The sequence below is a fragment of the Macaca fascicularis genome, chromosome 10, assembly GCF_037993035.2.
Source record: "Macaca fascicularis isolate 582-1 chromosome 10, T2T-MFA8v1.1".
Classification (NCBI taxonomy): Eukaryota; Metazoa; Chordata; class Mammalia; order Primates; family Cercopithecidae; genus Macaca; species Macaca fascicularis.
This window is the reverse complement of record NC_088384.1, coordinates 81,483,328-81,500,180: the sequence shown is the minus strand read 5'-3', so window position 1 is coordinate 81,500,180 and position 16,853 is coordinate 81,483,328. Positions and strand designations below refer to the sequence as shown.

Genomic DNA, 16,853 nt, shown 5'->3' with positions numbered 1-16,853 from the left:
ACCTGGGCTCCAGTCCCATGCTTGCCCTCCTTGGTCTCCTTTCCAGCAGCAGCACTAGAATGTCACTTCCACCTGCTTAAAATCTTTCAGTGCACTTAGGACATAATCAAAGCTGCTCCATCAGCTCTCTGGGTCCCACGGGATCTGGCTCCTCCCTGCCTAGCTATGACCGCTCCTCCCACCTCTTCCCAGCCACACTGGCCTTCCTTCTGGCCCTTACATACAAGCTTACTCCCACCTCCGGGATTTTGCACTTGCTGGTCCCTTAGTCTGGAATGTTCTTCCACTACAGCATGACCTGTTCCCTCACTTCTTTCAGATCTCTGCTCAGATGTGACTTCCAAGAAAGCTTCTTGCCCTCCCCATCCAACCTGGGTCTCCATTCATCTCACTCTCTATCCCCTTCCTCTATTTTATCTTTCATTATGGCATTTATCACTGCCTGTGGTTAAATTCCTTATTTATTTGTTTATTGTCTGTTTCACCACTGGAATATAAGCTCCACAGAGCAAGTAACTTACCTCTCTTGTTCACTCCTGTATCTCCAGCATCTAGAATAAACCTGGCACACAGTAGCTGCTCAGGAAATTTGTGCAAAATGATGAATAATTAACTATTATTTCTCTTCTATGATCATTGAAGAGCTATGTTTTTTGTGGTTGTTGTTTGTTTGTTTGTTTTTTGAGACAAAGCTGGTTCCCAACCTCAACTTTAGGTGATGAAGGTTACATTTTTAAGGAAAAAAAATGTACCCGAGGAACAATTTTATGATAAAATAACCAATTTTCTACAACGTGGGTTGAAGTTTGTGTCTTCCCAGTTTTATTCAAAGATCCTAAAATTCATACTGCTTTTTCCAAATCCTAACATTTAGATTGTTTTTCAGATCTAAAGTTGTGGATGAATTCTTGTGACTTCTGTACGTACTTTGACTGCTATGGTCACTAGAAGCTTCCTTTTCAAAACCACAGGATAGCTTAGCTAAACCATGTCCTTTCCAAACTACTTTACTGAATCCCTCCTGTTATACCCCAAAGAGAAGGTGTACTCCTTTATTAGCAGTTGGAACCTGAAAGAATCAATAATTCAAAATAGGGTCAGCCTTTGTTGGCTCCCATGACTTTGAAGGTATGGAACATCATTGATTAACAAGTGTCGTCAGCCGACTGCCTCTTGCACGTAAAAAATGAGCATACATATAATCGCGGCAACCTGCCTTTGCCGTGGAGTGAACAGCTGCAGAAATGGACCATTCTGTCTCATCCTGTCTTTACATATGTGGGACCCAGCATGAGGTTATTTAGAAACAGCAGAATCAGGTCGAGGCCAGTCAATACAGTAGGTAGCTGTTATTGAACGCCCACTGGGTAGCTGCAGGCTCCTAGCTGACCACGTTTCTAAGAGCTGGTTAATGGAGTCCTCATTACAGTCTTGGTTAAGCTAGCACATTTAACAGCCCGCAGTGCAAATGAAAAATACGTAGGTCTGACTAGGGAGCATTTTCCCTTCCTGTCTTTTTCCATAAAGAGAGGAAAGCGATTGCTGTGGAAGTTTCTGACATTAATAGGCATGCTGGCATGTGGCTGTAAGACAACCTGAGTTAAGATGGTGATATCCTACTTAAAATAACAAGGCCGGCACGGTGGCTCATGCCTGTAAACCCAATGCTTTGGGAGGCCAAGGCGGGAGGCTGGGCTTAAGCCCAGGAGATCAAGGCTGTAGTGAGCTATGACTGTGCCATTGCGCTCCTGCCTGGGTGACAGAACAGGACCCTGTCTCTAAAAGAAAAGAGTAACAGAGTGTGCTGTGCTATGGTTACATGTATAAACCACTCCTTATTTTCCAGAGCATGGTTGTTTTTATGATCTTATCTGCTGCAAGAGACCTTAAACGATATGGATCAATATTTTCCTGACAGTGTAAGTTTTCATTCTCAGAACTGAGTATTATGCAACTGACTACATGAGGAGTGGGGCTTGGATTTTCTGGACCACTCAGGGTGGGGATGTGAGTGCCATCAGAGAGTCCCTGGGCGCACGGGAAGGAAGGGCTGCGCATGGGTGCAGGGCCACACTGAGGTACTGTATGAGTGGTGGGAGGCCAGCTGGCGTCAAGCACTGTTCTCTACCATCAGTGGGTGTGAATGTGACTGCAGGTTGTTTTTCTGTGCTGTTCAGGTTTTGCTTTTAGTTCTCTTTTGTTGGTCTGATCAAGCCGTTTATTATTTGCCGATGGTAACAAATATAATTAAGTTGTTTGTTGTTCAAGCTCCTGTAGGAAAAAATTATCTAGTTTTATCAACTCTGTAGCCACAGCCCTCCTTTTCCCATATTGAAATAGCTATTTATATGATTTGTTAAATAAATGTGAGGTTCTTAGGAACATAGTTATTATAGCAGAGCTAATTGTAATGTATTTGAATACAAGGATCCAAATTGTTGAGGATTACTGCCATTCTGATACCTGTACAAAATTATGCACTGTCAAAAAAAAAGAAAAAGATTATGCCTTGTCATTGGGGCAGTTTGTATAGGATAGCAAGATCTTCTCCAGGTGGCTTTCTTTTGACGGTCCACACAGATGGCTCTCCTGGGAGTTGCCATCACAGTCCCTTGCTTCCCCCAACATCCCCAGCTCTGAAGTCCTCCTCCTCCTTGACCTCAAGCAGAGTAGTCAGTTCAGTGCAGTAGTTGAGAATATGACTCTGGTACCGGACTCGCCTCGGTTTCAATCTGAGCTTCATCACTTACTAGTTTGGGATGTTGACCAAGTCACTTGGCCTCTCTGTGCCTCAGTTTTCTCATCTGTTAAACAGGATGTCTCATACAGAATCTGTATGGGTTAAATGAGTTCTGTGAAAGCCTGGGGAAGAGTGCCTGACACACATAGGTTTCACATAAGTGCTGTGGTCTGTGTCTAGTCCGTCATCGCCCCTCCCTCATATCCCCAGCTTCACCACATCACCACCTACCATCCCCCAATCCCCTCCTTCTCCCACACCCTCCCTCTCTGCATTTGCCCCTAATGCCTTCAGTAGTCCCCCTCCCACCCCATTTCCTTGCTGCCTGACTGTATCAGCTCAAGTCCTGGTAGAGAAGAGATAAAACAGTCCAACCAGGGAAAGCGAAGAGAGCTTAATGAAGAGCTTCTGTACGAAGGTGTGAGCGGGTGTGGGCACCCACAGGGAAAGCACAGAGCCTGGAGCCCGCCACCATGAGAGTGTGTGCTGGCAGCAGCTGTGTGGAGGGGCTGCCTGACGGGAACTGTGGGCCTGCTGGAGGGATGCCGCCAGCCCAGGAAGGGAGCCAGGGACGTAAATAGTCCAACCTTGCCTTCCTCCCTCCTTCCACCTCCTGCCAGGCTTCCTCTTGGCTCCCAACCTGAAGCCAGAGGGAAAGGGCAGCCATCAGCGTAGTCCACGTAGTCCACCTCCCAAGGGCAGAGCAGGGTGGAGACCGGGAGAGCGGATGTAGACCGGAGGTCAAGTGGAAGAGCGCTGCACAGTTCCCTATGGCACCCCTGGTCTGCAGCCGCCACTCAGCCTGGAGTCATGGCCGCCTGCAGTCTGGCCCACCTGCCTTCACCCGCAGGCCCCCCATCTCTGTCCCCACACCCTCCTCCCCTGCCATTCTGCCAGTCTGCAGCCTGCTCACCAAATACACAATGACCTTTGCACTTCTTTTCGACTTTTCACGCCTCTTCCCTTTCCCAGGAGTGCCCTTCCCTCCTAGGCCTGGAGAAATGCTACAGAGTCCTAGGATCCAGCCCAATCCCCTTGCTCTCTGCAGATTTTCCTTGCCTCCAGTTAGCTTCCCTTACGGCTGATTCGACACATACTTCATTACAGTGCATACTTCACTAGGGTGCACTTCATGCCGTGGTCTTGCCAGTTATTTGTGGACTGCTTCCTCTATAGACCAGAGCATTCACTCTTTGTGGGCAGAAACTACACCATGGTCATCTCTGCATTCCTTTGTGGTACCTCCAAGTAGCTGAAATAAAAACAAGTGCTGAAAAAATTAGTTGCATTGAAATGACTGATGCAAGGATACGATGAATATAATTTACTTGGTTAAAGGTGGTGTAACCAAGTCACTCCCTGACATGCCTCCCCCAACATACATCTGGATTTAGTCACTGTTGTCTCCTCTGGGGACACCCTTTGTGTCACTTACTAGAATTTATCTCTATAATTATTTATCCTGGGTTCTACCTCCTCTTCTAGATCTTTAACTCCATAAGGGCAGGGGCCATATCTGTGTTAGTCATCACAGAGTCTCCAGAACTTAGAACAGTGTATAGTACGTAATAGGTCTTTCATAGCTGTTTGTTGAATGAATAAATATGTCGGTCATAATATGTTATAACATATCGTAACCTTAGAGGCCTGTAGAGTGGGGACTCTAGGTGCCATGGAAGGGCCTATGACGTTCCTTTCCATGCCTCTCAAACCATTTCCTACTGCTGGGAGGAGTCATTTCTTGAGGACCCCATTCCCCCATCATTAGAGCAGCCAGCCTTTCCACTTGTGTGGAAGTAGGTCTTGCACCAAGAAGAACAAATTTCCTTTTCCTTCTGTCACCATAGGGAATATAGTAATATTGGAGGAATTATTCTTTTTCTGCAATTATTTTGCTTCCCATTTCACTGTCCTTATTGTGCTGATCTGCAGTTTCTTAAATTGATGGTGCCAAGTAAAATATATTTGATTGTAGTTTGTACCATTTCAAATCGATTTAGTAATTTTGAAAATGTGTAATAGGCATTATCAGGTCTTAAAATTGAAAATTGGCATGATTTTATGTCATTTTATATCATTTCACTAATGTGATAGTCTAGCCAGATTCTATTATTATTATTATTATTTTGAGACAGGGTCTCGCTTTGTTACCCTGACTGGAGTGCAGCGGTGCAATGTTGGCTCACTGCAGCCTCAACATCCCCAGGCTCAGGTGATTCTCCCACCTCAGCCTCCCGAGTTGCCGGGACTACAGGCATGCACCACCATGCCTGGCTCATTTTTTGAATTATTTTTGTAGAGACAGGGACTCACTATGTTGCCCAGGCTGGTCTCAACTCCTGGGCTCAATCTGTCTGCCCGCCTTGGCCTCCCAAAGTGCTGGGATTACAGGTGTGAGCCATCATGCCCGGCCAGATTTTATTATTAATTAATGAGTTCAGGGAGTTATTTTTAAAGGTCACAAATGATGTTTAATAGCATGAAAAAGATTATCTTTTGGAAACAGAAAGTAGCAACATAGCCTGCAAGCCTTAATTTATTTAAGCCCTACCTACTGCTCACTAATCTTTTTATTTGAGGTTTAATATTCTGACAAATATGTTCTGGAAAGGAAATTAAACTCAGAATTTGAGATAACAGAGCTCTTATGAAGCTTATATACTGGAGATATTGGAAAAAGATACTAATCTCCCTCTCCCCTCAAAAAGCAAAAAAGCAATTAGTTTGGAGGGACTGTCTAAATAGGATTATCTAAAGGAAAACCTGCAAAAAATTGGGCAGATGGTCTTTATAAACTTGGAGAAGATATACTCTGTAGCCATGTCGTAACAGGTTTTTGCAGATGCATTTGTTGCAAATTAATTGCCTCTTTTCGGCCTTAATAACCTAAATTTAAGTTTGGAGGTTTGTATAAAAGCAATTAAAAGCTCAGTACTCTCATGTTTTTCATTAATTTACCAGTGAGTGCTTGGGTTTGTATGAATAATTTGATTTATTTTGAAGTTAAATGTAATTATAAGTTGTGTTTTGCTAGGGAGCTTGTCCTTTATAATAGAATTTGCCTTGAACTACAGTATAATTTATTCTACCCTTCCTGGTTAACAGCCTCTTCTTTAGGAAAAAAAAAAATCGACAATATCTGTGAAGATAATATTTTTAAGGTAGATGCAATAGAATGGTTTGGGGGTCTTTCCATCTGGGTGATAGAAGATCAGATTTGGTGCAGATATGGTATAGAACCCCATCATTAGGACAAAAAGCAGGCAAAAGCAGAACTGGGCCCTCAGTTCTCGGATAAGCTGTTATACCTATTTGCAGTATCTTCAAAGGCGAACATATATATACCCTGCAACCCAGCAGTTCTACTCCCAGGTAAGTACCTCAGATGCATCCGTATGTTCATGGAGAGACATGCACTGAAATAGTCACAGCAACACTCATTATAACGGCCCTAACTAGAAACTATGTACATACCCAACATCAGATAAATAAATGGTGGTGTGTTCACATCATGGAATATTATTCATCACTGAAAATGAACAGACTGCCACTGTATGCATATAAGGTTGAGTGAAAGAAACCAGATAGCAAAGAGTACATACTGCATGATTCCATCTATATAAAATATAGAAGACAAAGCAATGTGGCCAGGCGCGGTTGCTCACGCCTGTAATCCCAGCACTTTGGGAGGCCAAGGCGGGCAGATCACCTAAGGTTGGGAGTTCTAGACCAGCCTGACCAACATGGACCAATATGACCAACCCCGTCTCTAGTAAAAATACAAAAAAATTAGCTGGGCATGGTGGCGCATGCCTGTAATCCCAGCTACTCGGGAGACTGAGGCAGGAGAATCGCTTGAACCCGGGAGGCGGAGGTTGCAGTGAGCCGAGATCGTGCCTCTGCACTCCAGCCTGGGTAACAAGAGCAAAACTCCGTCTCAAAAAAAAAAAAAAAAAGGGCAAAGCAATGTAGGTGTTAGAATGGTGGTAACTCTTAGAAGGTAATAGTTGAAAGGTGGCACAAGGAGGTCTTCTAGGGTTCTGTGCTATTCTGTTTCTTGATCTCAGTGCTGATTATACTGGGTATACTCAGTTTGTGAAAATTGATAGAGCTTATGATTTAGTATACCATGAATAGTATATACCGTGATTTGTAACTCAGCTCCTCTTATTACTGCTTAAATTTTATTTATTGAATTTTTTAGAGACTACCTTATGTATTAGGCACTTTGATGTATGCATGTTATAATTTAATAAAAAGTAAAAAAAAAATCAGTTTGAAAATAAGGCATTGCGATAATTTAAGGAAGAGTTGGTCACCATCCTTCTGTGCTTCACCCCTAGGTGGGTGTTTTGTGCTGACTTATGAGAAAAAGAACACCATAGCAGTGCACACCATTTAAAATGACAGTGATCCAAGGTTAAAGGTCACACCACTATTTAATTGTCTTTAAGCAGAACTTTACTACCTACCAAAAGAAACTATTGAGATACTTCAGCCTAGCCATGGTCTTTTTGTGAAGAACCGTAAGCATTTATCCAACTCCCCACCTCCTTTGGGGGTCACCTGGTTTCCTGGCTCAGTGAAGTCTTCATAGCACCTCTAGCTTCTGTTCTCTGTAAGCTCTGATTTACAGCCATCATCAAAAGTACATAGTTTAGCAGTTAATAGCCCTCCAGGTATTGTATTTCTTTTGAATATTCCTTGACCGCAAGTTTGTTGAAGCCAACAGCCCACCTTTCACGTCTCCATTCAGGGTCCAGCATTTGGAAAACATTTAATAAATACTGGACAAGTGATGGACTGTGGCCTTGAAGAAATAGGAAAATGAACAGAGGCCCTACCTGAGGCAGCAGCAAAGATTTGCTTTTAAGTGACAGTAGTTGTGTTGTTTCCCTGGAGTTGTCTCCATTCAACTTTTCAAATCCCTTTGATCTCTCTCTCTCAATTTTCTTGTTTACAAGTTCATTGTAGAAGATTAGGAAATGTGAAAAAAGCACAAAGAAGAAAAAGATAAACACTCATAATCCTTCTACAGAGGGAAGGTCTTACTATTTTGTTGTATTATTTTTTCTTCTTCTTCTTTGGCTTTTCCTATAATACATGTGCTTTCTTGCTCTCTGCCCCCTGTTCCCCACCCTTTCTTTTCATTTCTTTCTTGGAGACGGAGCCTTGCTCTTTTGCCCAGGCTGGAATGCAGTGGAGCTATCTTGGCAACCTCCGCCTACCTGGTTCAAGTGATCCTCCCACCTCAGCCTCCCAAGTAGTTGGGATTACAAGCGTGTACCACCACGCCCGGCAAATTTTTGTATTTTCAATAGAGACAGGGTTTCACCATATTGGCCAGGCTGGTCTCAAACTCCTGGCCTCAAGTGATCTGCCCGCCTTGGCTTCCCAAAGTGCTGGGATTACAGGCACGAGCCTCCGCGCCAGGCCTCTCTTCATTTCTTGAGAACAATGGAAGTGAATCCAGGAGACAAACTTCTCCACATTGTTAAAAGCTCTTCGTGCAGAGTGGAACTGCACGTGTTGCCCCCTTGGTTTTCTTTACTCCAAATACAAAGGTGTAACTTGGATTAAGATCGGGGCTTTCATGTCTTGCTGAAAACTAGTATGCCATAATTTGTAACTCAGCTCCTCTTATTCACCACTTAAATTTTATTTATTTAATTTTCTTTTTTAGAGACAGGATCTTGCTCTGTCGCCCAGGTTGGTCTCAAACTCCTGGGCTCAAGTGATCCACCTGCCTGTCTCCTGAATAGCTGGGACTGTAGACATGTGTCATCACACCCAGCTACTGCTTAAATTTTTAAGATTAGTTTGGCTGGTATATACATTATGCTCCAAATCACGAAAAGTAGTATTCTTCTGGGGTAAAACCATGCAGTTTACTCACATAATCATCCTCAGTCTCATCATGAAAGCAGGGATCGTACAAACCTGCTCACCCTGCATGTGTACCCCTGAACTTAGAAGTTGGAAATCAAAATAATAAATAAACAATGGGGGGAAAAGCAGGTATCCAACATATTTTAGACCTAAAAATCCCATTAATCCTAGTCCTCTCCTGAGATTATAACAGATTTGCTTTTCCAGGTAGAGGGTATCTGAGCAGTTGTGCAAGGCTCTGCTGTTGCTTACGTTTCTGGAACCATGTGGTGCCTGGCCAGTGTTGCATGGCTGATATGTCCTCTGCTCCTGGTGCAGACACCATACAGTGCTAGTACTCTTGTTCTTTCCTCCTAAAAATAGACTCCTGAAACAGTCCTAAAATAGACTCCTCGGCTTCTCTCCTTTTTGACTTTTTTTTCCTCTAGCCTCCTCTGAGCTTGTCCCCAGTTTTGCTTTAGACTCCTGAAATATTTATTCGTTTTTTAATATCTTAACTTGTATTTTAGGTTGAGGGGTACACGTGCAGGTTTGTTACATAGGTAAACTCATGACTCAGGGGTTTGGTGTACAGATTATTTCGGACTTCCGAAATATTAAAGTAATACTCATTTAGATGAGGTTGTTCATTGGTAAGAAGAAAAATCACTCCTGCAACCCCGACAGACTGTTTCTCCTGACCTTTAAAAGACCTTAATGGGTACATTGTTTTGTTTGTTCTGCTCTGCTCTGGTTGAGGGCAATGTGACATTTGCATTATCTCTCTAGGCCTCTGCTTAATTATGCTGCTATAAATTACTGTCTGTCCTGAACAGAGTCCATCTAACTTAGTGTCCTGCTGCCTGTAGGAAGAGGGAGATAGAGAGAGACAGAGACAGGGAGAAACAGAGAGAGGGAGAGACAGAGAGACAGAGACAGGAAGAAGTAGAGAGAGACAGAGAGAATAGTTGTCTAGAAAAGAGAAAAGAAACATAATTTGGATTCACGTCTAGACAGAGATAGGCAGAAAAAGAGAGAGAAAGAGAGAGGGGGCAGGCGAGGGGTGAAATAGTTGTCCAGAAAAGAGAAAAGAAACATAATTTACATTCACATCTTTGTCATTTCCGTTTGGTCTAACGCTTGGCCTACATTCAGTTACCTAAAGTGGTCCTATAACCCTCTCTCCTGGAACCCCGTTCATCTCAGATAATACTTCTGTCATTGGCACTGAGGAGACGAAACTTCAAGTGGTATTTACATTTAATTCCCTTCAGCTTTGTGACCCTTAGGATCCAGATACCTGCCTAGTTTGTAAATGTGATATTTATGTTCTGCTGATTGTCAGTGAACAGTGCTTAATTTTGGGGAAAGCAGACTAGGAGCTACCTTTCCTGTCTGAGCCTTCTCCTGGAGGCCGGGAGGGTGTCAGGACGCAGCCGGAAACAGAGCTCCCTGCCTCCAGGAGAAAGGTTTGTGGGAGAGGCTTCCTGCCTCCGGGAGTGGGTTCTCCTATCCTGTGAGTCCTTCTCTTCCAGTATAACTTTTCCAAGTTAATTTTTTCAATAGAGAAATTAGCATGTGTGACTTTTATGCTGAGGAACTTAGGAAAGAGATTATTCGTGTAATAATATAGGCAAAAAATGTTACAAACTCATCCAGCTGGGTTGCATTCTAATTTGACGAATGAGCTGAGTCAAGTAACATTCTTTTTTTGTTTTTTTTTTAATTAAAAGTACTCTGTCCTCAATGTGAAAAAACAGTCTTCAAAAGTATAGATGTTGGAGAAGAGTAATGGTAATGAAAACAGTAGTTAGTATTACTCAAGCTTAGTAGCACTTTGCCTGCATTGCTTCATCCCATCCTCTTACAGTTCTGTGGGCTAGATACTGTTGTGCAAAGGTCTTTGATAAAGATCTGTTCCATGTTTTTCACCCTGTGTCTTAGTCTATTTGGGCTTCCATAACAAAATACTGTAGACGACGTGGCTTATAGGCAATAGAATATTATTTCTTACAGTTCTAGAGGCTGGAAAACCCAAGATCAAGGTGCTAACAGATTCAGCATCTGGTGAAGACCACTTCCTGGTTCACAGAGGGCACCTTCTAGTTGTGCCTTTACATGGTGGAAGGGGCAGGGTGGCTTTCTGGGGTCTCCTTTATGAGTTCCATTCATGAGGGCTCCTCCGTCGTGACCTAATCATCTCCCAGTGGCCCTACCTCTTAATACCATCACCTTGGCGGTTAGGAGTTCAACATATGAATGGGGGAACACATTCAGATGATAGCAGGCCACTCTTCTCAAGCTTATTAGAAAATGGAATCCCTTTTTTTCATGGAACCCCCACAACCGTCTCTGAGGACATAGGTGGTATTCTGCAGACACAGTTTGGGAAATAAGAGAAGTCTAGCTCTACACTGCTGGCTAGGGGTTGAGGCGGGAACAGACACATTTGCCTCCCCTTTGTACTATCTAGCTTTCCAGATTCTTCCCACTAGTTGTGTTGATGGTGATTTGGGCTTGTTCTTTCCCATTCAAAGCTAGGGCTATACACTAATTCATTCATTCTCAATCACTAAAAAATACCTACCATCACACTGTGCCAGGAGACCATAGCTAGAACAGGGTCCCTGCCTCTGGGAAGTCCCAGCCATAGGAAACCAGACAAACACAGATATTCAATGGGAGGTAAGACCTGCCAAGTACCATCTACTGAGCACTACAGGAGCTGGGGTGGGGGCTGGCCAGCTCTACCTGGGGAACTGGGGAAGGCTTCCTGGGGGAGGGGATGGGCACAGTGTCCCCAGGGAGCAGTGGAGTCCTCCAGGTGAAGAAAACAGGGAAACGGAGAGTTGAGAATGTGTTTGGCAGCATGTGAGTGCCAGGGCTTTCAGCAGGGGGGCTGGTGGAGGAGCACAGATGGCCTTTAAAGTCAACTCTGAGTCACTCTCTGAAATTACAGAAATTCAAAGAGAAGGATCTGGAAATCCTCCAACAAGTTATTTGACCTTCTGGTCTCTCAATAACCATTTGGTATCTAGCCGATAAATGGAAATTCTCTGCAAAATTGTGTCATACAGGAAAAGTTGCAGAAAAATTGTTAGAGAAAGAAAATCATTCTCCTGTCTTCACCTGTAAACCATAGAGCTCACATTTTCCTAAGTGGCTTCACGCTACCAAGTGGCCCCTGGATTCTCCATTCATGCCTCATCTACTAAAATGATCAGAGGTTAAATAAAACTTCCAAAGCAGAGCCAGGAGTTATTCAGCTTCTCTATGTTACAGTAGTTGAGATAGAAACTATTTTCTGTCTTTTTTTTCTCGTTGCCTTGACAACTTTTTTTTTTTTTTTTAAAGCTTTTGATTTTTCACAACAACATGAGCTGCTTCCTTTGGTTGAACCGAGACGTGTGTATGGATTTACGTCTTATTCAGAGAGTCTCTAGTATAAATGTTTATGAGATACCGATTTTTTATTTTTCAGCATCTTCAGTGTTGAGCAGAGTAGATAATTGCACAAAACTGTTAGCCTGCCTGATTAACCAAACCAAGGCAAATCAGCAGCGATTTTCCATGTCTGATGTCAAATACTGTAAAAAATGATTCCAATTCATTTTTACAAAATATCATGGAATATTTTAATATTTTGCTTTTTAATGTCCCTGACAAGGTCTGTGTGAAAGTTGTTTCCATATACCAGAAGTGCACGTCCTCCCTCCTGCACTTCCCCTTGCTCCCATGGCTCTAGCCACAGTGGTCTCTCATCCTTGCAAAGCTGTTCCCATCTCATGGCCTTTGCCATTTCCTCTGCCTGGAACCTGCCTGCCCCAGATATTCGCATTGCCTGCTCCCTCCTTGCATTTATGTCTCTGATTCAATGTTACTTTCTCCTCCTGGACCTTCCTGTCTAAAACGCCATCCTTACTTGTCACTGGCCAGTCAGGATGTGAGAGGATCCCTCTCTGGAAAAACACTTCAGTTATCCTATATGAAACTCCCCAGACCATAAGCCCTACCCATAGCAAGAGCTTCCAATGAGCATTTTAATGCCTCACCGTTAGATCTGAACTCACAGCCAAAAATCACCAGCTATTTGAGGAAATCCTCTATTAAAAAATATAAAGACCAAGACTAATAAGTAAAGCACTTGAAAGAAACAGAGACAAGGATGGAGCAGGAGAAATCTGCAAAAATAAAAAAATAAAAAATAAAAAAAACAAAAAAATGGAAAATGGGGCAATGGGGCAGAGGAAGGCATCCTAGAAATCATACAAGAAATGTAGGAGTGGAACCGAGTGGGGCCCAAGTCAGCAGCTATGGAGCAGGCCTGGAGGGCAGCCAGGCCAACTGAAGCAATAGGACAAGATTCTCAGGGGGACATTACCAGGAGGGCTGGGGTCCTGAGGAACTATCCCAACAGGCTGACATGCAGAAATTTGTATTGAGAGGCTATTGGAGGATATGGGTAAAATTAGGATACAGTTGACTCTTGAACAACACAGGGGTTAGGAGTATTGGCCTCCCCTCCACCCACCACCTGCAATAATTTTTGACTCCTCAAAACCTTTTTTTGTCTTTAACTTTTATTGTAAGCTCAGGGTTACATGTGCAGGATGTACAAGTTTGTTACATAGGTAAACGTATGTCATGGTGATTTGCTGCACAGGTCATCCCATCACCCAGGAATTAAGCCCAGCATCCATTAGCTATTCTTCCTGATGTTCTCCCTCCCCCAACCCACCCGCTACCTCCGACAGGCCCCGCTGTGTGTTGCTCCCCTCCATGTGCCCATGTGTTCTCATCATTCAGCTCCCACTTGTAAGTGAGAACATGCGGTGTTTGGTTTTCTGTTCCTGCGTTAGTTCGCTGAGGATAATGGCTTCCAGTTCTATCCATGTCCCTGCAAAGGACATGATCTCGTTCCTTTTTATGGCTGTATAGACTCCCCGAAACCTTAACTACTAATAGCCTACTGTTTACCAGAGGCCTTACAGCTAATATGACAGTGGATTAACAACATAAAGAGTAGTATCTACATATATTTTACACATTCATGACATACCTAATTTTTCTTAATTTTTTTGATATTTTTAGGCAGTTTGTCTGCAAGTTTTTTCAAATTGTTGCAAATCTCCAAACATTTTTCAATATATTTATTGAAAAGAATTCTCATATAAGTGGACCTGCACAGTTCAAACCCACGTTGTTCAAGGATCAGCTGTAGTTACAAAACAAAGCAGGCAAAGGCTGAACAGAAATACCTATTTACCACAGAAACAATAACGTCGTACAATAAATGAAACATAGTACATTTAGTAGTGATCAATCTTTGTATCGTTATAATAGTATAAACACTGAATATTGCTCTGATGAAAATTGGATATGAGCATATTTAGAGAATGGGACAAGGGAAGCACCTGTGTATCTGTGTGTATATGAGTTTGTGGGCATGTGTGTGCCTGAGACTTAAATTCTTACCTGTTGTAATAGGATGTCAACACATAATGACTAAAGCTGATACATTATCATATATGAGCATATTAATTAGACATATAAAGATTTTAAAAGCCAAAAGGAATAGTACGTTGGAGTGGTAGATTCTGGGGAATGGAAAGGAGAATGGGAGGAATAGAAAACTATTCTTTTTTCACTGTAAGACTTTTAGTCTCATCTGACTTTTAAAAGCTGTGAGTATATATTACGTAGATAAAAGTAAAAATTAGTTATGAATTAAAAGATAAATTTTGGCAGGGTGCAGTGGCTCATGCCTATAATCCCAACACTTTGGGAGGCCGAGGCAGGCGGATCACCTGAGGTCAGGAGTTCAAGACCAGCCTGGCCAACATGGCAAAACCCCATCTCTACTAAAAATACAAAAATTAGCTGGGCGTGGTGGCAGAGGCCTATAATCCCAGCTACTTGGGAGGCTGAGGCAGGAGAATTGCTTGAACCTGTGAGGTGGAGGTTGCAGTGAGACAGAGCTTACAGTGAGCCGAGATGGTGCCACCGCACTCCAGCCTGGGCAACAGAGTGAGACTCCATCTAAATAAATAAATAAGATAAATTTTAAGCAGCCCTGCTTCTGTGTACATGTCACTGATAGTTTGATGTACATTTGATTAATATTAAATTTTGTCCAGCGTGTGGCTGACGTCCTTGTCAGGCTCATTTGTTTAACTAAATCCCTTTTAACTTGCTCCTGGAGTAATTAACTCAGACTCACCTTGTTGGAAGTCATGCTGAAGATATTTATCATTTCCTCCTACACCATGGAGATAGATTGGACTGTGGCTCCTGCTTGTTGAGGTTGTATGCTTATTAAAAATGGAGTAGATGCATGTGATATTAAATTGAGCTTTTTAATTTCTTTAGATTTAATGACGTACCTTTGTCATGTACTTAATCTTCAGCAAATATTTACCCTTCCAAAACTGGCAGATTTGCATTTTATAACTTGTCATGTCAGATGAAACATCTTCTCTTTTCTTCGCCCCTAGAAGGATCTCTGCTGAAAATTATTATCTTTTAAAAAATAGCTGTCACATTCTCCTTTGTGAGGAACATTCAACATTTCTATCCTGTGATTGAAACTGACCCTTCTCACTCCTCACCAGCTTTAGCCTATACATATTGATATATTTATTTTGGATACAGTTTAGTGTTTTTATTCTGATATCTGGGTCATAGAGAGATGAATGGGTAAATGGAGAAATGGATGAATGGATAAATTAGATAGATGAGAGAGAGAGAGAGAAAGAGAGAAAGAGAGATAGAAAAGCAGACCAAAGTATACCACAGATGTGTGGAAGTACAGGTTCAGATAACACAGAATACACTACAGGCTTTAGTCTCAAGCCCCCTAGACTATAAAAGCTTATAGAACGGTCAGCTTTCGAAAGCAGAGGCTACATAACTGTCATTCTATTGCATCCAACATAGCTTCCCAAACTTTGTTGATGTAGGATTAGTAAGATGTTCCATTAAGATGTTCCAGTAAGATGTCCTAAAATAACTTCAGGATACTTTTAAGTATTCTTTTCATTTGTGCCATGGAACTAATGTGAGGAGCTGGGAGCTGGAGGTGGTTATCGAAGCCTGGGAATGGATGTCTCCAGTCACTGTTTGGTGGAAGAACCTTTTTCAGGTTGCCCCTGTACCCCCACAATACTTGAGAACACTTTCTAGACCAGAATAAAATGCTCAAGTAAATTAATGACATCTGTTTGCATTTTGAAATGAGAAACTGTGAGACTTTTAATTCCTAGAGGTGATAGCAGGATAATTGAGTACAGTAAATTAGAAGTTGCTATTTATGAGCAAAAGTATGCATGACTAGAGACTTCATCCCCATGAGCTTGCCTGTTCACCATATTGTTATTTTCTTACATGCTTTATTAGTCTTTGGAGCCATACTTCTTGAGTTCGAATCCTGGTTCTGCCACTTAACTAGCTAGCTGCATGTCTTTGAACAAGTTTCTTAATCTGTGTGCCTCAGTTTCATAATATGTGAATCTATCGATTAGTCCACTCACTACCTATTCCAATCCCCTTTTAGCATGACTTTTTTTTTTTTTTTTTTTTTTTTTTTTTTAATCTTACAGAGAGTAGAAATTTTCCATTTCCAGAATCCGTTGAAGCTAGTGTTCAGGGTTTGTTAACCAAATGCATTTCCATAAACCTTTGAATTCAGACCAGATTGTGTGGAATGAGAGATGGGACATAGGACCTTCATTTTTTGCTGGTATGGATAGTGGCAGAGGCAGCATGGTTCTGGAACTAGTCACTGTAGTGATAGTGTCCTGATTTAACAGTCAGCTTTTTTATTGGGAAGCTTCCAGATTGTTAGTTTGGAGCAATATCTGAACCAGCAGCTTCCTAATTCTTTAGGTTATTAATAGTGATCAAGGCAACAGCGCCTTTGGCCATTCAGTTCTGCTGAGTGGTTTGAGGAGTAATTCCTCTTTTTTTTTTTTTTTTTTTCTGAGTCGGAGTGTCACTCTGTTGCCCAGGCTACAATCTCAGCTCACAGCAACCTCCGCCCCCCAGGTTCAAGTAATTCTCCTGCCTCAGCCTCTTAAGTAGCTGGGACTACAGATGCACGCCACCATGCCTGGCTAATTTTTGTATTTTTAGTGGAGATGGCGGTTTCACCATATTGGTCAGGGTGGTCTGAAACTCCTAACCTCAGGCAATCCGCCCGCCTAGGCCTCCCAAAGTGCTGAGATTACAGATGTGAGCCACCGCGTCC

At 42.5% G+C, this 16,853-nt stretch overlaps 1 protein-coding gene and 1 long non-coding RNA gene across 6 annotated transcripts in view; one reads left to right on the top strand and one right to left on the bottom strand.

The window, feature by feature from the left end:
- SHLD1 (shieldin complex subunit 1) overlaps positions 1 to 16,853 on the top strand; it is a 111,881-nt gene that overhangs the window by 71,461 nt on the left and 23,567 nt on the right. The gene's annotated exons all lie outside the window — the stretch shown is intronic.
- Positions 3,890 to 16,853, bottom strand: part of LOC135965607 (uncharacterized) — a 62,117-nt gene continuing 49,153 nt past the window's right edge. The window contains exons 2-3 of the long non-coding RNA XR_010578575.2: positions 7,585 to 7,692; positions 3,890 to 3,992 (exon numbers count right to left, since the gene is read on the bottom strand). This is a non-coding gene — a long non-coding RNA (uncharacterized lncRNA). The remainder of the gene's footprint in view (positions 3,993 to 7,584; positions 7,693 to 16,853) is intronic.